This window comes from Chiloscyllium punctatum, chromosome 7 (genome assembly GCF_047496795.1).
Source record: "Chiloscyllium punctatum isolate Juve2018m chromosome 7, sChiPun1.3, whole genome shotgun sequence".
NCBI classification, from domain to species: Eukaryota; Metazoa; Chordata; class Chondrichthyes; order Orectolobiformes; family Hemiscylliidae; genus Chiloscyllium; species Chiloscyllium punctatum.
Window position 1 is genome coordinate 97,211,928 of NC_092745.1, and position 22,206 is coordinate 97,234,133.

Sequence of the window (22,206 nt, forward strand, 5' to 3'; positions counted from 1 at the left end):
GGTGACATCTTGCAAAATGTCCAGAATACAGAGGAGCAAGTGCTGGATGTCTTGAAACGGCTAAAAGTGGATAAATCCCCAGGACCTGATCAGGTGTACCCGAGAACTCTGTGGGAGCTAGTGAAGTGATTGCTGGGCCTCTTGCTGAGATATTTGTATCATCGATAGTCACAGTTGAGGTGCAGGAAAACTGAAGGTTGGCAAACGCGGTGCCACTGTTTAAGAAGGGCGGTAAAGACAAGCCAGGGAACTATAGACCTCAATGGTGGGCAAGTTGTTGGAGGGAATCCTGAGGGACCGGATGTAAATGTATTTGGAAAGGCAAGGACTGATTTGGGATACTGGATTAGTGGTGCTGGAAGAGCACAGCAGTTCAGGCAGCATCCAACGAGCAGCGAAATCAACGTTTCGGGCAAAAGCCCTTCATCAGGATAGTCAACATGGTTTTGTGCGTGGGAAATTATGTCTCACAAACTTGATTGAGGTTTTTTGAAGAAGTAACAAAGATGATTGATGAGGGCAGAGCAGTCGATGTGATCTATATGGACTTCAGTAAGGCATTCGACAAGGTTTCCCATGGGAGACTGATTAGCAAGGTTAGATCTCATGGAATACAGGGAGAACTAGCCATTTGGATACAGAACTGGCTCAATGGTAGAAGACAGAGGGTGGTGGTGGAGGGTTGTTTTTCAGACTGGAGGCCTGTGACCAGTGGAGTGCCACGAGGATCAGTGCTGGGCCCTCTTCGTTTTGTCATTTACATAAATGATTTGGATGCGAGCATAAGAGGTACAGTTAGTAAGTTTGCAGATGACACCAAAATTGGAGGTGTAGTGGACTGCAAAGAGGGTTACCTCAGATTACAACAGGATCTGGACCATATGGGCCAATGGGCTGAGAAGTGGCAGATGGAGTTTAATTCAGATAAATGCGAGGTGCTGCATTTTGGGAAAGCAAATCTTAGCAGGACTTATACACTTAATGGTAAGGTCCTAGGGAGTGTTGCTGAACAAAGAGACCTTGGAGTGCAGGTTCATAGCTCCTTCAAAGTGGAGTCGCAGGTAGATAGGATAGTGAAGGCGGCGTTTGGTATGCTTTCCTTTATTGGTCAGAGTCTTGAGTATAGGAGTTGGGAGGTCATGTTGCGGCTGTACAGCACATCAGTTAGGCCAGTGTTGGAATATTGCACGCAATTCTGGTCTCCTTCCTATCAGAAAGATGTTGTGAAACTTGAAAGGGTTCAGAAAAGATTTACAAGGATGTTGCCAGGGTTGGAGGATCCGAGCTACAGGGAGAGGCTGAACAGGCTGGGGCTGTTTTCCCTGGAGCGTCGGAGGCTGAGCGGTGACCTTATAGAGGGTTTACAAAATTATGAGGGGCATGGATAAGATATATAGACAAAGTCTTTTCCCTGGGGTCGGGGAGTCCAGAACTAGAGGGCATTGGTTTAGGGTGAGAGGGGAAAGATATAAAAGAGACCTAAGGGGCAACGTTTTCACGCAGAGGGTGGTATGTGTATGGAATGAGCTGCCAGAGGATGTGGTGGAGGGTGGTACAATTGCAACATTTAAGAGGCATTTGGATGGGTATATGAATAGGAAGGGTTTGGAGGGATATGGGCCAGGTGCTGGCTGGTGGGACGAGATTGGGTTGGTATATCTGGTCGGCATGGACGGGTTGGACCGAAGGGTCTGTTTCCATGCTTTACATCTCTATGATTCTATAACTCTAGGTGGGGTTGTACACTATGCTCAGTTTTTGCTTTTGTAGTCAGGATGTCATCTAGACTCATTATTTACTATCATGCAGCATCATATTAGGCATTTAACTAATTTAACTGTCTTTTCCATTGAAGTATCATAATTAGATATGGATTTTGAAGTGGGCTAAAGCAATCTGCTTGGATAGCCAACAGTATCATTGAAAGCATGTTATAAAGCATTCTGAATCAATACTTTACATGTGTGAACATAATAAAACACAGATTCACTAGGGTCTTCAAATTCATCACTATCTGTTGCATGCTACCTGACTTATTCATTCAGAGAACTTCAGCACAATGACCCTGAAATTAGACCTCCATTGTCCCCTTGGGTTTCATGCACAAAAATGTTACAACATACCCAATTTTATGAGTATGCCAATTCACTATACAGTACATTATACAGTGGTCAATACAGCTTTGACTTTGCTCTATTGAAACTACATTTCTCTTCCTATTATCTTTTCCTGCACCATCCAGAGAATAGTCACTGGACTGGGCTGAAATAAAGTATAGGCAAATGTAAGACATTAGAAATTGTTGATTGTGTGCATCTCATGTCCTTACGTCAGTGCTGTCCCCAGTAACAAAAATAATGTGTGTGCACATATAACTTATAATATTCCTTTTGGGTGCATCCTCCGTGAGAAGCTGACAACTATGAATAGGAATCTCCTACCATTGAATAGACCTTATATTTTCTTGATGATGTATTGGTTCTGTTACCAGTTTTATCATATTAGATGCTGCAAGAACTTGTGTAATTCTGTTAGTTCACTAGAATGGGCATACTAATGGAGGAAGCTGGATGAATGAGAGACACAACAGTTTAATTTAGGTTTGCATTATCTATAACTCTGGTGTAGTGGATTCCATCAACATCTTTATGGGAACGAATCTCTGTGTAAGAATGAAGTTTGTGAGGACTCAAACATGTCCACACTTGCACTTGCCTTTCTTTCTTTAAGACCATTTTTAAACCTATCTTTTTCACTAAGTTTTTTGTCATTCCCTCGAATGAGTGCTCCTTTGGTCTTGTGTAGGGTTTTGGCCGATTGCATATTGGAATGTCAAAGGCATTTGTAAGTTGCTGTACCACAATGTAAGTGTTTTTTTGTTAATTATTTGGCTCCTGTCCTGTGTATTATGGTGCGCAATCCCCTCTATAAATGTTTCTTTAACAATCATCAAGATACTGACAACAGCAATATTAATTTTGGCAAATTTCCTCCCTAAGTGCATTGTGGGTGACAGAAAATGGTTAAATGAGGATAGCTTGCGTAAACTTGCATTGTATTTTGTTGAGTTTAGAAGGATGGAGATAATTAATTCTGGCACTGAAAATGTTTTTTTGAAAATAGTCTGTGTCGTTGCAGAGAAGCTACTAAATTACAGCTGTATCATTCAACTCAAAACAAAGGATTTGTTTTCCCACAAAAGATGATGAAAATATGAAATTTAATCTGCCAAATTATTGCTGCTATTTGATGGAATGAAATTTTCACTGCTGTGATTGAGAACTTTTTATTCCTTAAGGATATCAAGGTGCTAAATAGCACAAAGCTATTGATTAGCATAATCAAACAGAATAGGGGACAAGCTCAAGGGGATGAATGGTCGACTTCTGATCCTATTCTACACTTCATAGAGACATTGAGGTATACAGCATGGAAACAGCCCCTTCAGTCCAATTTGTCCATGCCAACCAGATATCCTAAATAAATCTCATCCTGTTTGCCAGCATTTGGCCCATATCCCTCTCTACCCTTCCCATTCACAGACCCAACCAGTTGCCTCTTTCATGTTGTAAGTGGGAAGTAACCTTGTTTATTACATCTCAAGAGCAAGACCAACTCCACTAAAATACCAGATAGGCTGCATGCCTATTTCAGAAAATGCCAGGTAAAGGAAATGTTTAGTTTATTGATAACCTTAACCAGTGCGTGAATGGTTACTCCTCTTATGATAGAGTCATAGAGTTGTACAGCATGGAAAAAGAACCTTCGGTCCAACTCACCATACATTCTATTCTCACATCCAAATCATTTATATAAATGACAAGTAGTAGTGGACTCAGCACCGGTCCTTTTGGCACACCATCAATCACAGGCCCCCAGTCTGAAAAGTAATCCTCCACCACCACCCTTTGTCTTCTTCGTTCGAGCCAGTTCTGTATCCAAATAGCTAGTTCTCCATGTATTCTGTGTGACCTAAGCTTGCTAACGAGTCTATCATGTGGAACTTCGTCGGATACCTTATTGGAATCCATATGGATCACATCCGCCAGTCTATCCTCATCAATCATCTTCAGTTAGTGATACATGATTTCCCACATACAAAGCCATGCAGGCGATACCTAATCAGTCTTTATCTTTCCAAATATATGTAAATCCTGTCCCTCAGGATTCACTCCAACAACTTGCCCACCACAGAAGTCAGGCTTACTGATCTATAGTTCCCCGGCTTTCCTTACCACCTTTCTAAAATAGTGGCACAACGTTTGTCAATCTTCAGTCTTCTGGCACCTCATCTTGTGGGAAGCTACGGAAGTGATTGCTGGGCCCCTTACTGAGATATTTGTATCATCGATAGTCACAGGTGAGGTGCTGGAAGACTGGAGGTTAGCTAACATGGTGCCACTATTTAAGAAAGGTGGTAAGGATAAACCAGGGAACTGTAGACCGGTGAGTGGTGAACAAGTTGTTGGAGAGAATCCTGAGGGATAGGATGCCCAAGTATTTGAAAAGGCAAGGACTGATTAGAGATAGTCAACATGGCTTTGTGTGTGGAAAATCATGTCTCATTGTTGTGGTTCTGTTCGCCGAGCTGGGAATTTGTCTCATGAACTTGTTTGACTTTTTTGAAGAAGGAACAAAGAGGGTTGATGAGGGCAGATTTGTAGATGTGATCTGTATAGACTTCAGTAACGTATTCGACAAGGTTCCCCATGGGAGACTGGTTAACAAGGTTAGATCTCATGGAATAAGTGAGAACTTGCCATCTGGACACAGAACTGGCTAAATGGTCGAAGACAGAGGTTGGTGATGTAGGGTTGTTTTTCAGACTGGAGGCCTGAAATGATTTGGATATTAGCATAAGCATTAGTAAGTTTGCAGATTACACCAAAATTGGAGGTGAAGTGGACAGCGAAGGTGGCTACCTCAGATTACAATGGGATCTTGATCAGATGGGCCAATGGGCTGAGGAGTGGCAGATAGAGTTTAATTTAGATAAATGTGAGCTGCTGCAGTTTGGGAAAGCAAATCTTAGCAGGACTTATATACTTAATGGTAAGGTCCGAGGGAATGTTGCTGAACAAAGAGACCTTGGAGTGCAGATTCATAGCTCCTTGAGAGTCGCAAGTAGATAGGATAGTGAAGAAAGCGTTTGGTATGCTTTCCTTTATTGGTCAGAGTATCGAATGTAGGAATTGGGAAGTCATATTGCAGCTGTACAGGATATTGGTTAGGCCACATTTGGAATATTGTGTGCAATTCTGGTCTCCTTCCTATTGGAAGGATGTTGTGAAACTTGAAAGGGTTCAGAAAAGATTTACAAGGATGTTGCCAGTGTTGGAGGATTTGAGCTATAAGGAGAGGTTGAACACACTGGGGCTATTTTCTCTGGAGCATCGGAGGCTGAGGGGTGACTTTATAGATGTTTACAAAATCATGAGGGTCATGGATAGGATAAATAGACCAGGTCTTTTCCCTGGGGTTGGGGAGTCCAGAACTAGAGAGCATAGATTTAGGGTGAGAGGGGAGAGATATAAAAGAGACCTAAGTGGCAACATTTTCACGCAGAAGGTGGTACACATATGGCATGAGTTGCCAGAGGAAGCAGTGGAGGCTAGTACGATTGTAACATTTAAAAGGCATTTGGACGTGTATATGAATAGGAAGGGTTTGGAGGGATATGGACCAGGTGCTGGCAAGTAGAACTAGATTAGGTTGGGATATCTGGTTGGCACGGATGAGTTGGACTGAAGGGTCTGTTTCCATGCTGTACATCTATATGACTATATGAGTAATTCAGCTTCCCCATTACTTCAGATAGTGAATTCTATGTCTCATAGTGGTTGTTTTCTTCATCTTTTCTCTCCATTTTAGGTAGTAATCTTCAATCCCTTTTACACTATGTAATTTACTTTATGAACAACTTGCAATTAATGCTGATTTTGCCATTGACACTGTCACTCTTACAGGAATGAGAAAACAAAATTAATACACTTCACCACTTCTTCAGAGTGCCCTACTGAGTTTATCAGACATGATTAGCTTTTCCTAAATTCTTATTGGCTGTACTTTGTATAATTTTATCCGTATACACGTGCTCTAGAGGCTTATCAGCAAAATCTGTTCGATAATGGGCATCTAATTACCCATTTTATTCCTTTCTCCATTTGAATTCTGTTTGCAAAGGATCCATATACAAGGACAATTATCATGTAATAGTCAAAGATCCACTCTGAATTCCTTTATCTGGAAGTATCATAGGTTGTGCTTTTCTCATTGTGAGGTCTACCAGTTTTTCAGCACTACTTTCTTATCTGTAGTAATCCTGTTCTATCTAACTAATCTTGTGCTCTTTCAGTCTCACTGCAACAGTTTGCTGTGAAAAATACTCAATTAGCATTTCTACCACACCTCTACCCACCATAACGTGGTTTTCTCTCTTAATACCTGGCCAGCCTATTCTATTGTATATCTTATTTTTAGAACATTTTTTACTGTTTTTATTTATGCCAACTTTCAGTCCTTCTTCATATTCTCTTTGTCTAATATGTTTGACCCTCTACTACGTTAAGCAAAAGAGTGTAGAACTAATAATCAATTTCCAACTAAATGTCCAGTTCTTAGGAAATTCCACAATGCTGCAAAACAGAGCTAATTTGCCTAACCAATATGAAGGGTTCTACATTTGTGGAAGACATCGTATTCATCTGCATTTTGATGTGTTGGGAAGATGCCCTTCTCTTTGAAGAACATTAATGAACCAGTTGGGTTTTTATGACAATCTGACAGCTTTCATTGCATTTTTCACTGATGAAGGTTTACAAATCATGAATTTGTTTTAAAATTCAATTTCCCAACAGGGAATTCTGAAGCTTGAATTCACAAATTGCTAGGCTACCATGTCTGGCAACATTTTACCTGCAGATTTTATCTAAATTAATTGTGTTATCAAAATAGCTGGTGTAACTGCTCATTAAAAATAATATATTTGACAATTAAAAATGAATTAATAATACTTAAGTTGGAAGTCTAAAAATATGTTTTAGAATATTATTTTAATTTGGATCAGGGATTGAACCCTATGTTGTAATATTCTTTTACTTGAAGAGTTGCACTATTTAGACTCCCAAAGAAGGGAGTGTCAGAGAAGGAAAGGGATGTGAGGAACTCTCACCTGCTTTCCATCAGCTGGCTAAAAAAATCAACTTCTTTGGAAACTAGGGAAAAGATTATCAATCTACCCACCTTTCTGGGAATAGTGTACTTTACAAAAACTGGACTAGAAGGAAGAACCAGAAAAGTCGAAATGAACCACTAATTTTTTTTTAACAGTTTTAGTATAAACAATAGGTATGCAAAATATTTATGTTCCATCCTCTATTCTGAGGTTTAATTTCTGTGCCAAATAATCACTGGCAATATTTTAATGAGGAAAAATAAGGTATGAGGGTTAAGAGATAATTGTTTGGTGTGACAGGATAATGAGTGGTTTAAAAGATGCAGTAAAATGTACAGCATTTAATAGATGCTAAGTACAGCAAATGTTACCGAACACAAAGAAATACATTTTCCTGCATATGCATGAGTGGAGTCATTGCACTTGACTTCATTTTGGTTCACTTTGGCCTTCCTCTCTTCAAATCTAATTTTATAGTAAAGCGGATATTGAATCAGGTGCTGCTGACAACATTTCTTCTAAAGTCAATTGCACCCTTAAAAAGTTTAACAGAAAAATAATTCAATTAGCCATTGTAACCAGAATAATAATGCACTTTCCAATTATAAATAGATTGTATATGGTACAGAGAGCCTCTACCCTTGTCATCAAACTAACTGTTATAAAGACGTCTTTATATGGTGAGAAACTAGTCTTAAAGAAATACAATAAATAGTATTATTTATTTAGTTGTAACTGGCAATGATCATTACATTAGAAATGGACCTCTGGTGCAGTGGTAGTGTCCCTATCTCTGGGCCATTAGACCTGGGCTGAAGTCCCACCTGCTCCAGCATCCCGAAACATTTGATTAAAAATACCTACAATGCATTCGAATTTAGACACAGAGAATGCAAACTGAAAGCAGGTATGCAAAAAGTATGATAAACAATCTTTGGCTTACTGTTTTTCAAAAAAAATGAATGGTTATAAAAAAATTTTGTTGCTTAGACGGACAAATTGCCATCTCCTAAAATTGGTCTTTGTGAACTAGATTGTTCTGATGTAAATCATAGTTTCCAATTAGGAATGCTGCAGGCATTTTTACCAGAAAATTATGTTACCAGAAGGACAATGATTTTTAAAATGTGTTTCCTGTGGCAAGGACTTGTCAGAATTGTAGGTTCCTGTAATAAGTACAGGTTTCTTGTAATGTCATGAGAGACAAGTGGTATTAATTTGAATAGAGAATCAAATTAACTCTTTCTAGCCCAGGGGCCAGATTTTTAACTGGGCTGTTAAGAACCATGTAAAAGTTGACAGCAATCAAATGGCCTGATTTTGAAGGTTATAGCTGCTGTGCTTTCCTACACTGGAAAACATGAGCCCTGAGCTTCCTTACACATTTAGATGGGACTGCCAGTTAAAACATTGAGGGCTAGAGATTCCACAGTGGATGCAATCAGGAATCAAGATAAAAATTGTGTTTGAAACTTTAGCTTTTTTAAAGTACAGTTGCAGAGCAACTTCCTGTTCCAAAATAATTACAATCATTAAATCTTCTGTGAATTATATCAACCAGGCACATAATTGAATGCAATTATTTACACATTAATTTTGAAAAAGAAATCATTGGTATATTCAATAGTGTAAATCTGGGACAAGTTAATAAATGCATGTGAAAATACTTTTATCTAAGAATAATTATTTTTAATACATGTCCAGTCTATCATCTATGACAACTTGTTTTCAATTATTTAACTTTTTAAAATTATAAAAAACTATTAACTAGTTTTATAAGTGTACACTAGTCAGTTTCTTAGTATTATAAATATCTTTAAGAATTTAAAACTTTTAAACCATGTCTACTAGTGTGTCTTAAATATTACTTTTTAGAGTCCTATTGAATGGCCACAACAGTTGCAATCAAAAGAAAGCCATAGAGTTTATGTTGTTCACTGAGTAGCCAATTTTGAGGATGAGTTGGCTTCCAAGCACTATTTTTAAAGCAAATTAAAGACAGTTGAGACTCAACTTACATGCAATGTAACTTGCATTTAAAATTCCACTGGCTTGGCAAATATTTGAGAGCCAAACTCATAAACTCCAGGTCACAATGTCTGAAGTACCATGTGGAATTTGAAATAAGAGCATTTCAATACTGAGAAGTGGAAGGTAATGGATCACATCCTTTGGTGACTCTGAAGTGCTCAAATGCAAGGCTTCATTCAAAATTCCACAAAGTATGCCCCAATCTTAAACTATCGGCCAACTGTTTTTCAGAATTCTTTTGGAATAATAAAAGGACAAGCATAAACGCATCAAATCCAATTGATGAATGATGACAGAAGGATAGACAACAGATACGCTAGAGCAGACTGCCATAAATTTGGTTTTACAATTCATCAGCATTTATACTCTGTACTTAGACAATTAGCAACAGATGAGGATAATAAAACCTGAGTTTTATCTGTTCTGATTTTGATTGGTAATGTTTATCAAGACAAACAAGTGCCAAAATATTGACTTGTTCCACCATTCCACATCTCAAAACAGACCATAAAGCTAGGAGTAACTATAGTACATCTGCTCATTTTTTAGCACCACATTGAAAATCTCACACAGAGGAAGTATAACAATAGAGCAGTGTGCTATTTTGTACAGCCTGGTAACCTGCGCAAAAGGCTAGAAACAAATCTAGTTTCAGTTGAATAATTATACATGATTCATGAACTGGGAGGGAATGTCTATCATATGGAGGCAGTGAAAGGTGCACCTAAGATTGAATGAGCTGAGGAGGAGAAAAAGTTAAAATACTTTGTTCACCATTACAATGTAAAACACGCCATAGCTGACCTCATTCTCTCTTCACTCTATGTTCCTAGAAACATATCTGCACAGGCAAATCCAGTTGAGATCCCTGGACGATTGCCAACATTGGAATTATTAGATCAGAAAAAATATTAATATCTTCCTAATTTCAATGGTTCAGTTATTTATTCGGAAAATTTTGTGAATCTAATAAATTTCAAGGAATATAATTCTCTGCAATATCTTCTTTACTTTTGTGTCTTCATTGACCAGGAGGCAATTCCATTCTGACACTGCTTTACATACTCCAGAGTTGACCCTGTGCTGTTCCTTAATTAAGTCCTTTTGTTTTAATATGGCAGGGCCAGTTGGCTGGGTTTTCATCCTAAAGCCAGGTAACAGGAGTCGGGAAATTTCCTACTTTAGCTGGTCTTTGCTGTGAAGAAATCCCTACAAAGACAGGCTTTCTATTTTAGGGGGATGGTGTAAACAGGCATCTTGCCACTATCTCCAGAAAAAATTGAGAGACAGCCATAAGAGCTGCTGCGTGCAGATGGTGGCTGTTCAAAGGGTCCACTTTGATGATCTTGGATTTCATCCCAGTTTCAACAGAACCAATAAAACAGAAACACCCTTCTAGCATTTGCCCCAACCACAACCTCCATGCCCTTTCCACGTCAATTTATGTCCCACCAGCAAACCCTCTAGATTCTCATACTTCCCAGGCACTTTTCTAAGCCTGTAATAAAAGCAATCAAACAGACTTTCAAAGTATCCCCGTAGCAGAGCCTGCAAGTATTTCACACCTCTTTGCGTAAATAAACACTGAGCAATTGAGAAATAGATTTCAGAAATCAAATAACATGTTCCGTTGGGTGCAGCTGTTTCGACAGATTAATGAATTTCTGGCATCTCATCCAAGCCTTTTCATACAGACTTGGCTCACTGGGTTCTCCACATCTAAATGTAGAAAGTCTCAAGGTGCTTCACACAAGTATTATCAGATAGAATTTGATAATACTGGTAACTTGGTTAAACAGGCAGATAAAGATTATATTAAAGAAATAGAAGTAGAAACATGAAGATCCATAGGGACAGAAATCTAGAGTATAGTGCCTAACCAGCAGGAGGTCTAGCTGCCAAAGGAGTGGTGAAGGAAATAGATTAGCAAGAAGCCAAGAGTTAGTGGAACACTGAAACTCAGAGCAAGGTGAGTGGAGATGAGCAAGATAAAAATGCGGCAAAGACATGGTGGGATTTTAATATAAGGATGAGAATTTCCAATTTAACATACTGCCGAACAGTGAGCGCAAGAATGACAGGAGAACAGGGATTGAGAATGAGACAGAGATATGTTGGAATGCAACAACACCAGGATAATACAAAAGCAGCTCAGGGGTCAATGATCAAAATAACTGAACTGTTGATATTTGTATCTTATTTTATTTTTAACAAAACAAAATTAAGAAAATCAAAGCTGAGACAGTTATTAGCCACTTTACTGCAATTGGTTTTTCCAGTTTTTCAACAGGACTCCAAAAATCATATAAAGAAGCAATTATGGTCACTAACTTAAGTCAGTATTGGAGTCTTCATTTTATAAATGGAAAACTACAATTTTGAGATTGTAATTTTGCATCATCAAAATATTCTCTGATAGCATAAGGCTTTTCTTAAACTTAGAGACCTAATTCAATCTTCTAACATCTAGGAAGTATGCATCTACATCCCCATAAGCTCAGTTACATTACAAAGCTTGAAGTTGAACACCGGATATCTTAAGAATCCCTTAAGAGGAACATATACAATATTTCTTCCAGCTGCACACAGAACCCACAATAAAAACCTGTATGTTCAGATTTCTCCAAACCAGACCACTCTTTCCATAATAGGATTTTTAACAATGAGGTAACCATATTGTTGCACATCAATATTGTAACCAAATCCATTCCTCAGAAATAGCTAACTAATTAAAAGCTGGTGAGGTCTAAATAATTAATCTCCTTAACTTTTATTGATTTGACACTTTTGTGGTGGGGGATTACTGCTACTAAATTAAAAGAGCTTCCTATAGTCACTGTAATTGAGGCAAAATCTGAGACATAGGAGTGTAACAAAATATACTTCAAAACTAAAATTATTGGCACTTTGAACATTTGATTTATTTTATGGTTTTGAAATGCAGATCTTAAGGTGCCCTTGGAGAGAAGAAAAGGAAACAGCACAAGACAAGCACTAAGACAGGCTTGAGTCATGGAAGCTTGGACAGACTGATATCAATGATCAAGGTAGTTTTCTCCCACCCTAATTATTTGCTTGACTGTATGTTCCAACCCCTGTATAACAGGACTCAGTATAAAAAAATGTGTTATTGAATTAAGAGCAGGATGCAAGAGTGAACCAATTGTTTCTCCAGGTCTTTAAATACAATGATACTCTGTATTCTTCAATATGAATCATATTTATGATCATTTTCTGAATTTGTGATCTGTTAATGTCTGAAAATATATGGCAGGAATTTGGATTTTAATTTAAGACTTTGCTTTTTGCCAAAACCACCATTAGGTTGTGCAGTGACTGGCATGCTCAGAAAGAGCCTTGGCAAGCTGTACAGTGTGTGTGCATGTGCTCTTGTATGTGTGTGCATGCGTGTGTAAGAGTGGGGAGGTGTGTGAGTATATTTTGCATGTGTGCATGACGATGGGTGATCAGCAATCAGAGGAAGTCAGGGGTGACGTAGGGCTTGATGGTTGCATTGCAACACGATGGTGTGTGTCACAATTTGCATATACACAGATGACAGTGGCCAACTTTGCCAGCCATCTTAGAGTTACACCTTCTCTGTTAATTCAAATAATTGGAACATTGTGGGCAGCATATACCATAAGTTTAAAAACATGATTTGAGCCCAGAAGGCTTTCTTGCACAAGTCAAGAAAATTAGAATCACAAAAGTAGAGTAAAAGTCTATTTGGCCAATTGATTCCATTGCGATGATATGCGCTTTTACGCGGGATTTATTTTGTCCTGTTTCTCTTCAAGAAAGATGTTATAAACCTGGTGCCAAATGTAAAGCAGAGTAAATAACATTTTTTTTTATAAATTAGACAAAAGGAAGAGTGGGTGAAGTCAAGTTCATACAGACCCAGGTTTTTAGTTTTGCTTTCAGTTGTTGAAGTTGGGGGTTTTGGAGTTGAAGCTGCTAGATACAACGCTCCCTCTGCCGCCACAAAAAGCTTGAGTTCTCTCTCTCTACTGCTAGATTCATCCTGTCTGTGTTCCATCTCATGGACTGGGAGAGATATCAAGTGAGGGAAATTTGTTTTGCCTTTCCAAAGGATGTGTTTATGCGATGCTACTGTATGAGATGAGTAGTAGTTATATTATATATTATTTTATTAAGTATTTTGTTAGAGTTAAAGTTTTGTCAATTATTATTTTTTGTTTATACTTTAACTGTGGTGTAAGAATAAAATGTGCTTTGCTTGAAGTCCAGGGGTTTGACTAATTACATCACATCTGGAACTTGAAATAAGATAAAAGTTCGGGTATAGGCTATCTCCTTAATATATTTTGAGGCATTTGGTCTGGTCCATAATATCATGCTGGTTAGTACCATTCTTTCTTCATAGTCCTGAAAATTCTATTCCTTCAAATATTTATCTAAATTCCTTTTGAAAGGCATTGCTAAACTTGTGTTCACCATCCTAGCTATCAGCGATTCCGAATTCTGACCATTTGTCGTGTAAAAATGCTTTTCCTCGTTTTGCCTGTGGCTGTTTTGTCAATCATCTTAAAACTGTGCCCTCGAATTATTGATTCGTTGGGCCACTGGAAAAAGTTTCTCTTGTATTATCCTATCTCATTTTTTTCAACATTTAAACACATCTGTGGAAACTCTTCCTAGCCTCCACTGGTCTAAGGAGTACAACTTGAGACTATTTGTGCAATTATACTCCTGCATCCCTAGAACTATTGCAAAAAGTCTTTTCCACAGCCACTTGAAAGCTTTCCTAATATTTATATTTCAGAATGGATTACATTAGATTCATAACAAATGTTTCACATATATTTCGTATAAGTTACTGGCTTTTGTACTGTAGCCAGCTATCGGTCTAAAATCTTACATACTTTATGAACTATTGTTTAAGCTTGTCCATCTTCAAAAATGTGTGCGCAAATAATATACATTGCTTTGCACCTCTTTTAAATGTATACGATTTAATACGCATTTCTCTTCATCCTTTCTATCAAAATGTATCGTCTCACAATTTTCCACATTAAATTTCATCTGTCATATGCCTGCCTGTTGCACCAGCTTGCCATGATTCCTGAAGTCAATTGCTATTTTTTTCTATGGTTGCTACTCTTCCAAGTTTATGCTATTTGCAAATTATGTCTATAATGTCACATTTTTCTGCTATCCCTTTAAACCCTCCTGTCTTGTACTTTGCAGATTTAGAAACTATTTCAGCAGCTCCCATACACCCCCCCCCGCCCCATTCACTAATAAAATACAACAGTAAAAGAGTTTTGTGGAATAGTCAAAATTTAGTATCAAAATCAAAGAAGTATACACACCTATCAAATTTAATTCTTTGCAGCAACAAAAATTATTATGGGGTAACTATTTTAGCTTGTATCATGAAAAGAAAAAATGACAGAGTGAAAAGTACATTTAGATACAGTGACCAGCAAGATTCATTATTTCAACAAGGATACTAGTAGAATTCCCATGTGGATCAAAGACATGAATAAAATTCTAACGAAATAGATTGAGGGAATTTGTTTAGCAGCATTTCAGTCATGTTACTTAGAATACTTTTAAATGATGAACATGCAGGGAAAATATAATGAACTCAGTTTAAATAAACAGAGACTTATATAAAGTAATAAGCAAGTTAATAGTAAGACAAGGAGAAAAAAAAACAGCCTATCAAAGAATAGGGCTCACTGGTTTGAATACAAGAAAAGGTGCCAAATGGATAAGACAGAACTTGCATAGACAATAAAATAGTAAAACAAAATCTTTCAGTATCACAACAAGACAGCAGTGAGAGAAAAGAGGTAAACATTATAAACGCAGCAAGAAGTCTTGAAATCGACAATAGGCATAAAATAATAAAAATTCATAAGAACTACTTCCTCTCAGGCCAAACATAAGTAAATGCCCTCCCAAAAATACTGCAAATAAAATCAGATTTATAAATTCAATTATAAATTTAATATATAGGGGCAGCACGGTGGCTCAGTGGTTAGCACTGCTGCCTCACAGCGCCAGGGACGCGGGTTCAATTCCTACCTCGGGCAACTGTCTGTGTGGAGTTTGCACATTCTCCCCGTGTCTGCGTGGGTTTCCTCCGGGTGCTCCAGTTTCCTCCCACAGTCCAAAGATGTGCAGGTTAGGTGAATCAGCCGTGCTAAATTGCCCATAAGGTTAGGTGCATTAGTCAGGGGAATGGGTCTGGGTGGGTTGCTCTTCGGAGGGTCGATGTGGACTTGTTGGGCCGAAGGGCCTGTTTCCACATTGTAGGGAATCTAATCTAATTTATATAATTCTAATCATATGTCTTCCACACATATCTCTTGGACAGATGCCAAGAGGTTCTTCTTGACACAAAGAGCCACCTATATGTGGAATTAACTTTTAAATAAAGCAGTATAGTACTGTTAGGTGAAGAGTTTCTAGCTTCTAACCTGATCTTGGAGCTTTAGCATTTGTAAGCTGGTCCAGTTTGGTTTCTCATCAATGGTAACTCCTAAGATGTTGTTAGTGGAGGATTCAGCAATGATAATTCCATTGAATGTCATGGCAGATGATACGATTCTCCCTTGTTAGAGATGGCCATTGCCTGGCACTTATGCAGCAGTTAGCACTTGTGCCACACAGCCCAAGCCTGGACATTGTTCAGGTCTTATTGCACAGGGGCACAGATATTTTCACTATCTAAGAATTTATGAATGGTGCTGCATGTTGTAGAATCATCGGCAAACATGCCTAATTCTGACCAAATGATGGAGGTAAGGTCATTGATGGAGCATTTGAAGATGGTTGGGCCCACAACAGTATTCTAACATGCTTGAAGTGAGATGACTGACCTTCAACAACCATAACCATCTTCCCTATGCTGGTATGACTCCAACTTGATGGCTCTTTTCCTGTGCAACATTGTGTTTATCGAGTAACTGAATTTGTTTCCTCCAACCCCTACGGTACAGTTGGTTCAACTTTCATCAAAGACTGTGATGCTTTTGTGCCCACCTATCACCAATTCGGAAATCCAAATGCAAAGAAATACAATTGATGATGATAACTCAGACAAAATGGTTTTCATCTTTTGAAAAGAAAAGTATGTCACTCTGCCAACTAATTTTTGCATTCCTTTTCACTTGAGTTGAGTTTCAATTGCTTTTCCACATACATGTTATTATAATTAGGTTGAAAAGTAAGAACAATGCAATGAGAGAAATTTCTGTAACTTCATTACTTGTCTGGCGAGGAAAGTTTTTGTGCTTCTCATTCTGGAATATTTGCTTAGAAATGAAATCAAAATTATTGTAACTTCATCAACTATTCTCAGCAGGGTTTACAAATTTGTACCTCTGCAGATGGCCTGCATTCTCTAACAAGAAGACACTGCTGTGAGGGGAAGGGAGATTTCATCAGTGATTGAGCATTCCGAACCATGAAAGTGTCAGCTAAGGGTCCAGCACTGTTGGGAATGCCTGGTGGGTGGAGGATGGAAGATGAAATATGGGAATGTTGAGAGAAAGGATACAGAACTGGCTCAAAGGTAGAAGACAGAGGGTGGTGGTAGAGGGTTGTTTTTCAGACTGGAGGCCTGTGACCTGTGGAGTGCTACAAGACTCGGGGCTGGGTCCACTACTTTTTGTCATTTATATAAATGATTTGGATGTGAGCATAAGAGGTATAGTTAGTAAGTGGACAGCTAAGAAGGTTACCTCAGATTATGAAGGGATCGTGATTAGATGGATCAATGGGCTGAGGAGTGGCAAATGGAGTTTAATTTAGATAAACGCGAGGTACTGCGTTTTGGGAAAACAAATCTTAGCAGGATTTATACACTTAATGGTAAGGTCCTTGGGAATGTTGCTGAACAGAGAGACCTTGGAGTGCAAGTTCATAGCTCCTTGACAGTAGAGTCGCAGGTGGATAGGACAATGAAGAAAGCATTTGGTATGCTTTCCTTTATTGGTCAGATCATTGAGTACAGGAGTTGGGGTCATGTTGCGGCTGAACAGGACATTGGTTAGGCCACTTTCGGAAAATTGCATGCGATTCTAGTCCCCTTCCTATCGGAAGGACGTTGTGAAACTTGTAAAGGTTCAAAAAAGATTTACAAGGATGTTGCCAGTGTTGCAGGATTTGAGCTATAGGGAGAGGTTGAATACACTGAGGCTGTCTTCCTGGAAGCTGAGGGGTGACCTTATAAAATCATGAGAGTCAGGGATAGGATAAATAGACAAAGTCTTTTCCCTGGGGTGGGGAAGTCCTAGAGGGCATAGGTTTAGGGTGAGAGGGGAAAGATATAAAAGAGACCTCAGGAGCAACTTTATCACGTAGAGGGTGTTAAGTGTATGGAACGAGCTGCCAGAGGTAGTCTGATGGCTAGTACATTTGCAACATTTAAAAGGCATCTGGATGGGTGTATGAATAGGAAGGATTTGGAGGGATATGAGCCGGTTGCCATAAGTGGGACTAGATTGGGTTGGGATATTGATCGGCATGGACGAGTTGTACCAAAGGGTCTATTTCTGTGCTATACATCTCTATGACTCTATGTGATAATAACCCTGGGAACAAAATTTAAATGGCCATGACGGGAAGGCTGCCAGTCCTGTGATAATAAACAAGGTCTAGTCTTAATCTGATGCCAAGTCCAATTTGAAATCCCAAACAAATATTCTAGAATTTCCCTCTCTCACATACCTCAGTCTGATTATTTTCACTGCTACTTAATAATATATGTCTAATATTAAGGACTCATTATTATTACTGACAACATAATCCGAGGTAATTACAGATCAGCAGCATCCAATGCGAAAAGCTTGCAAATAAAGTTCTCATGTCTTTGCAACTTTCATGTAATCAATTTTAAAGGTGAAATTCAGTTTAAATTAATGTAGTTTATTCTTTAGTGAAGCATTAAATATACATGAATGTCCACTGTAGCAGATGTTTTATTTTTAAAGGCAGTAAGGGTTTACAGATGTGTATTTATTAGTGAGTCTTGTTAATATCCAAATACAATATGCTGCTGGCAGAGTTAAATGTTTTCTCTAATCTTCTGTGTTGCCTGGCTTTCCGACTGCAAAGGCTTTCAAAATTGTTCAAGTGATCTCCATACCTCAGGCAGAATGTGACTCAGTTGCATCTATTGGAAACCTTTTCTTGACACCCTCTGGCAGTTTAAAAACATTTGTTATGTTTAGGTTTTTTTCAGGTAGTTTATAATAGATTGGTATATAACAAACAAATGTATATTCAAAAGTCAATTGTGCAGTAAGTGATCACCACTGGTCACAGTCTGCATGTAAAAATGTTACAGATTGATTTAATGTGTAAACCTGGAAGTGTGTTTAAAATTTGGATTTTAAGGAACAGTTATGGGTATTGTTAAAATATTTCCCTGAAAGTTATATCGAAAGCAATTTTTTTTTACAGGTGTGCTATTATCTGTTACTTTTAATACCCGCGTTTTGTCAAACATTTTTTTAAAATTCAATAACTTATTTCTTCTTTTGTGTCTCTTTCAAATCAATCCTCTTGCTTCAATTTTGAATGTTGTGATATTGGAAGACCATGGTATAGTGGTAATATCATGGACTAGTAGTTATCCAGACACCCAGGCTAAAGATCTGAGGGATAGGAGTTCAAACTTCCCCACGATGGTTGATGGAACTTAGTTTCTAGAATTGTGGAATTTAATGGTATTTTGGCAATGGTGACTATGACACTGCCATCAATTGTCATAAAGAGCCATCGCTTCACTTCCTTTAAGAAGGAAAGCTGCCATCCATACCTGGTCTGGCCTACATGTAACTCCAAACTTAGAGCAATATGGTTCACTCTTCATTGTCCTCTGAAATGGTCTAAAAAGCCATTCATTCAAGGGCATTCCAATGAGGAATGGGCAACAAATGCCCAGCCAGTGAAAATCACATGTCCTGAATGAAAAAAATCATCTTTGAGAAGGGGAAACTCTGAAAAAAAATTACTTACTTTTTCTTATAAGTTGATTAATTTGATTAATTATAATGTTAAGTATAAATTCGGAGGATAAAGACAGTTGATGGGGTTGTCATACGTGTGCTCATCCTTCATGAAAAATCCTTGAAATGGCAGGAGAGGTCTGCGACTACGCACGTGGAAATACCAAGACTTCCACTTTGAGGCAACCAAGTGCTAAGTTGTATGTGCTGCTGTATCATTACTACCACTGTGAATGCATTCTTTACATTCTCAAGCTTCTACTCCCATGAATTAACTAATGCCCTGACGTTTGCAGCTCTGCAGCCCAATAGTTCCTCCTCCACCTTTGAGGAAGCAATAGATTTCTCAGATGTGAATCTGTTTTACCTGCTCCCTCCATCAGTTACTCCCACCTAATTCCACATAGTCTGTATCCTCCCATGCTATATCAGATTTCACCATTATAGTTGGTGTTGTTCCTCTTCACAACTAATACTGTGTCCCAGTAAAAAGGCTCCAATCTCCACCCTTGTGCTTTCTGTCTTACGCAATGCAGCATGAACTGTCTCCTGATAACCCCCTTGACAGAATGACATGAGAGGACACCATTGACTAAGCACCACCCATGCCCCGACGCCTATATTGCTCTTCAACAGACACAACTGTAATCCTCGACTGTTGGACCTGACCTACAGGACTAACTGTGGCCCAATTCTTCAACTGCAAGGAAATGGATTCCCAGAATTTGATTGCACCAAGAATCCGACTGACCTTGGCCAACCCCCAAGATCAGATGATGTCTTTCATTGAATGTAGTCTCACTCCCTGACTGCTCACAGTTCCCCTTGACTGGACAAAGGACTCTTCAGCTTAGACTTTCTAACAGAGCATTTAGTTGAAGCACATGGAATGTGTTTGCTACATAAGCTGTTGGCATATGCTGTGGATATGACATTGATTCAGGACAGTGCCACACAACAACATGCCCACTCCCTCGCCAAGCTGCCTGGCTTTCTGTCTGTGCTAAGAAGCAAGTCAGTGCAGAAATGCTATAAGCCTGACAGTTCTGAATGAAATGACAATGCGCTAAAAGGCAAGGGAAGCCAGAGATGTCAGCGTGTCAAAGTAATTGCTAAGAAAGCAAGCTAACAGCCCTGCATTTCAATCTGTTCAGATGCCTGAGGCATATGTGTGTTTGTCCTGCATGCAGAGTGACTTGTCAGGAGCATTGCAGTGTGAGGAATAGGTGAACGCCAAAGTGCAGTAGAGAAGTGTTGAAGTGTATTCTGAGTTAGTGCAAATTCTGCCATACAATATGTGAGGCTGGTGTTTTGCTGATGCCAAAGGGATCTGTGGACAAAGGGTGGAAGCAGTTGCTGCCCAAGGACTGTGTTGTGAAATGCCATTGAATGGACCTGAACCTGAAGACCAATGGACACAACCAGTGAACTTTTGCTGTTAGGTAACTGTACTGACTTTCAAGTCAGGAACTGGTGCCATTTCCTTTCTCATGAGTGTATGAGAGATTCACAAACTGCATTTTAATGAGGCAAGATTAGCTGATAAGGAGATGAAAATGCACAGAAATAAAGTGTTTGTCACTTCCTCACAAGTTCTGAGGAATGGTCACTCAACCTGAAACATTAACTGATTTCTCTCCACAGATGCTGCCAGAGCCGCTGAACTTTTCCAGCAATTTCTGTTTTTATTTCTGATTTACAGCATCTGCAGTTCTTTCAGTTTTTTATCCAGTATTATACACTGCACCTTTTTAAGAAAACAGCCTCACGAACCTTAGACCACTTCGACCCAGTCAACGAAAGAGAAATGAAGGCAGCATTCTTTTACCCATAAGGATCACAGAAGGGATGCTGGAGGTGTTAGTAATTGGCTGGGAGACCGGGGACTTAAAAATTCACAAATAGAATGTAATACGATTGTAGGGCATACAAGTGGTGTCCCCCGGGGACCTGCCCTGAGACTAGGTTTTCATCATGTACTTCTATGACATGAATAAAGAAATAAAGCATTGTGTATCCAATTTTCAAGATGATATGAAATTTGAAGTCTGTTATGGGGATGGAATAAGATATCAAAAAGGGTCATAGATGGATGGATTAGGTAAGTGGACAAAACTGTGGTAGATGGAGTTCAATGAAGGCAAGTATGAGGTCAGCCACTTTGAATCTGGGAAGGACAAATTGTCATAATGGTGCTAGGCTGGGAACAATAATGAGCAAATGGATTTAGGTATCCAGGTACACTGATCAGTAAAAGCTAATGCATAGGACCAAAACTAATCAAAAACGTGAATGGAATATTGACCTCCATATCAATGGGGCTGAAATATCAAGAGGAGGATTTGATGCTTCAATTGTGCAGAACCTTGATTGGATGAAATTTTGAGTACTGCATATGGTTCTGCAAAATCTCAAAAAAGGTGAAATGGTCTGTATTGGGTGTTGGTGGCAGAAGATGCATTGATTCTCTCCAGTATTATATTCTGGCTGAAAGGGCTAAATTTTAGAGTAACTCGAGACACGACAAAAGTCCACACCAATGTTTATGTTCCACTTGAGACTCCTCTTTTTTGCTCATCTAAATCCACCATTGTAACCATCTGTTCTCTCCTCCCTCAAAACACTTGTCTAATTTACCCTTTAATCTATACGACTCTCTTCTTGCTTTAGAGGAACAGATCCCAAAGCTTTCCATCAGTGGTGGATTTATCTTATCCAACATCTAGGTGCATTGTAGACTAATGGATTGTGATTGTTTGCCATTACTAGTTACGTGTTCTATATTTTTGCATCACTTGATTACCAAAACGGTGATTTACAGTACAAATTAGCAGAAGCATGGCTCTTTTCATACAAAAATAGAAGACAGAAGCAGAGTGGGTCATTTGATCCCTTGAGTCTGCTCCACCCATCCTGGCTGATCAAGCTCATTAGCCTAATCTCACCCTTCCCCCATGTCCCTTCACCCCTTCAGCTACAAAAGCTACGTCTAACTCTTCTTGCAAACAA

The 22,206-nt window shown here is 38.8% G+C and overlaps 1 protein-coding gene across 1 annotated transcript in view; it reads right to left on the reverse strand.

Annotated features, from left to right (window-relative positions):
* The window catches only part of LOC140479961 (ERI1 exoribonuclease 3-like), a 421,431-nt gene that overhangs the window by 227,568 nt on the left and 171,657 nt on the right, over nt 1–22,206 (reverse strand). The window lies entirely within an intron of this gene.